Genomic DNA, 3,935 nt, shown 5'->3' on the forward strand with positions numbered 1-3,935 from the left:
GATTAATTTATTCTAACAAAAGTACAAAGTATGGGAAATTACTATGTTGAATCATTTTAGAGAGTAGAGAAAGTTTCATGCTAGCAGTTTGAGTGTTTAGCACCCTTGAGCAGAGAGACTCAGAGCTGAGACCAGTGAGCGGCAGTCCGGGCCTTCGGCGGCCCGAGGACAGCGACTCCTCTGACTGAGAGCGCGCTGATATAGGATGGTGCGGTCACTTGGGCTTCTTCTCTACATTTTGAGAGTGCCACAAAAACCCCAAAGAGAACAGGAAAGGTGTGCCCTGAATTCATGGCTGGTGGTTAATGACGATGGAAGAGAAATGCTGAGACGAAAGGAGGAAGGACCCAGGCGGACGAGGTCAGATGGACAGTCCGAGGGCGCTGACAATGCTGCCCATGGTCTTGTTCTCCCATCGCACGGCGCAGCTCCCAGTGTATTTAAGTGGTTTTCCCAGCTTGGTGAGGTGGCTTAAAGTCTCTTCTACTACTTTGTGGTCCACCGATTCACTCTGCCGTGCTGACAGGCATCACCACCCATGGCACTTCCTATAGCCTCTTTTACAATGTTGCGCACCTCATCAATAGAAACGGTCTCTTCCGCAGCCTGGAGGTCTTCCATCTTTCCTCCTGCATGTCGCCTCTGCCTCCCCAAGCAGAGTGCACTGCCCAGGTCACTTTCTAATGAGTTTAAATCCCCTATGCTATAGACCGAGTTTTGTGTCCCCCCAAATTCATGTTGAAACCTAATGCCCAAAGTGACATAGCATGAGGACGTGGGGCTTTGGGAGGCAAGTAGGTCCTGAGGGCAGAGACCACATGAATGGGGTTAGCGCCCTTATGAAACGGAGTCCAGAGTGTTCCCTCACCCCTTCCGCCATGTGAGGATGCGGTGAGAAGATAGTCATCTGTGAACAAAGAGGGGCCCTCATCAGACAGACACCAAATCTACTCGGGCCTTGATCTTGGACTTCCCAGCCTCCAGAACCATGAGAAATAAGCCTCTGTTGTTCATAAGCCACCCAGTCTGTTTTTCTCTTGTTGGTCTAGCTGCCCAATCAAACCGACAGCCCACTTACAAGCCCTCCTTATCACACTGTGACCTCTCCTTTATGGCACTTTTCACAGATGTCGTTTTACTGGCCCCGCTGCTAGACTGAAGCCCTATGAGGGAAGATAGTGTCTACTTTGGCTTCCATTGACTCCCAGAACTGGCACGTACTAGTCCTGAGGGCCTACTGTGTACCCAGTGCATAGTAGGTGCTCCAAGAACATTTGTTAGTAAGTGAATGACAAACACAAAGTATATAAAGGAACACTAGAGGAACAGCTCAGTTAGAAGTTTGTAAGTCCCAGAATGCTAGAACTAACAGGAATTTGGGAAAATCCTGAGTTTTTGCTCTTGCTGTGTGAACTTGGGCAAGTCCCTTCATCGCTCTGGACCTGTTTTCTCAGCTGTAAATAGACATCAGACCTTCAGGTTGTGCTTGGTGGAGCTCCAGGGGTTGCTAGGAGCATCCACAGCTGCTATGGGCAAGAACTGGAGCAAAAGTAAGCAAGCTTCAGCCATCGCACTTCTGCTTTTATCTGTGTGTGTGTGTGTGTGTGTGTGTGTGTGTTCATAATTGAATAGAAGGTTCTAAAGTTTAAAACATTCTTTGAAATCCCTGGGCTAGGTGATCTCTAGTTCCCTTCCAGAATATAAAGCAAAATGGTTCTACAACAATAAGATACCAGAGCACATGCTGGTTTTTATCTGCAAAGTTATCTAAGTAGACCCCCCATCTGCAGAATCAACAGAGGAAAGGATCAGTAAGAATTGAATGAGACCAATTGGAGGAGGATTCCCAGAGGAGAGGAGTTTTCCACATCCTCTCCTGATTCCTAACTCTGGTGACAGACTCAAAGAGACCAGGGAGCTGGGGGTGGGGAGTAGCTGGGGGTGGGGATCAGTGCATCACTTCTCAGAAGGGACTGTGATCAAAGCAAAGACCAAAAATGGCAAGTCTAGCTGGAATAGGAGTAGCACAAGACATGGGGGGAAGGGGAGAAGGGCACAGGGTGGTCCACAAGCTTGTGAAAAAGCCCACATGCACTGAGGATGGCAAACAGGAAAACGCTCCACAGTCATGTCACCTGCAGGAGCTGAACTTTCTCCTGCGGAAGGGAAAGCTGAGAGCGCAGAGTCAGAATTGCTGAGTTTGGAGGGTGGGGTAGGAAGGCCAGATAAATCAGGATAGTTACAGGACAGAGCTGTTTTTCTCTGTGCTCCTCGAGGCTGGGGCTGAGGAAATAGCCTAAATGAGGGGTTGGGGGTGGGGAGATAGAGCAGAGAAAGGCCAGAGAATCGAGCTGGAGAAACCCACTACTTTGTTCATAAAGTGGGGGTGGTTTCTTGGGACCCTTTAGCTCAGAGAACCACCCTCTCTTCTCCTTTCCCTCCCTCAGCCTCAATGTTTCCTCTCATATACATCCTTTTCAGCCTTCCTTCAGAGCCACAGCTCCCCCCTTCTTTCCTTCAACTTCCAGACTTCCCCAGTCCCCCAGCCATCTTCACCAACTGCTTCCTTCCTTCCATGGCTCACCTTGTCTATCTCTAGCCTCCACCCTGCTGCTGTCCTGAAGTCACTTCCCCTGGAAGCAGCCAGCCCCCAGGCCTCTTCTCTGCTGCTGATGCCCTTCTGGAAGCTCTCTGCCCTTGCCTAGTTCTCTGATCTCACAGATTCTCTCCCAGCAACTGTTTTCTTCCCTTATCTGCATAAAGGGCCCAGGCTCAGTCTGAAGGTTTTCAGTGCTTCCTCTTCACACTCTCTTCCCGTAATCAATTTGTCTACAAGCAGGACTCCAAATTCAACTGGCAACCCCACAGGAATGACCCTCACAGGGCCTTATTTTGTATGTGCCTTGAGCATGATGGGTCCTCAGTGGGTATGGATTAATGACTCCCAAACTGGCACTTCAGTCCTGACTTCCAACCGGCATCTCCCGCTCTTCACCAGGCATCTCCCCCCAGACTGTCCATCATCACCTTAAATTCACTGTGATCACCTTGAGTTCATCACGAGTCCATTTCCCCCAGAATTCTCTCCCAGGTCATGCGCCCACTAGATCTGGTCCAGCCCACGCTCTAGTCATGCAGCCTTATGTTGGGTTTTCCTTCAAATGACCACAGTACTGCCACTTATGTGTGCACCCCAACCCCAACCCCAGCCCGGTCCATGTGCCTTTCCTGCCAGGGTTTGGCCGCACTCCCCTAATGGGTCCAGACAGTCTCCCCTCCCACCCAACCTCTTCCCTGGCTCCACGAGTGATCTTCCTAAGTATGCCATGCTCCTTGTCCAGAACCCCATGGCTCTCACCTGAAACACTTTTCCCTCCTCTAGTCTCCCAGTTTACCTTTAGCTCTTGGTTCTAGGTCACTTTCTAACTAGGTTAAATCCTCCATGTTATAGAAGACAAAAACAGCAACATATGAATTTCATCCCCATAATTCTTATGTTGAATTCGGCTCCCTGTCCAGACCCCTCAGCCTGGCCTTCTGGGGTTTGGCTCCAGCCTACTTTCACAGCCTTCCCCCCGCCCTCCTGCCAGGAAGCCTTTCTTCCAATAGGGCCTGACTCTTCAGCCTGATAGACACCCAAGCTCATTCCAGATGCCCGACACTTGCTCCAGCTGCGCCGGCCTCTGAAACTGCCACGCTTCTGCGGGGCTGAATCCTGGGCACCCTTTCCTGCTCAGTGTCTCCTGCACATTTTCAACTGGGACATGACCGACCACTGTTAACACTCTGGGCTCCTCCTCCAGGCCTCTGACAACAGAAGTGTCTCTGGTTAAGAACCACTAGTTGGTTGCTATTCTCTCCCCTTTCTCTCACTATAAGACCCCTCTAAATTAACAATATGCCCTAGAACCTCCTTCTACTTTCCTAAAAATTCT

At 50.1% G+C, this 3,935-nt stretch overlaps 1 pseudogene; it reads right to left on the reverse strand.

Annotated features, from left to right (window-relative positions):
* Positions 1 to 361: 361 nt before the first annotated feature.
* On the reverse strand, positions 362 to 621 carry LOC112300154 (dynein light chain Tctex-type 1 pseudogene; annotated as a pseudogene).
* Between the last annotated feature and the right edge of the window lie 3,314 nt (positions 622 to 3,935).

Source organism: Desmodus rotundus, chromosome 4, assembly GCF_022682495.2.
Source record: "Desmodus rotundus isolate HL8 chromosome 4, HLdesRot8A.1, whole genome shotgun sequence".
In the NCBI taxonomy this organism is placed as follows: Eukaryota; Metazoa; Chordata; class Mammalia; order Chiroptera; family Phyllostomidae; genus Desmodus; species Desmodus rotundus.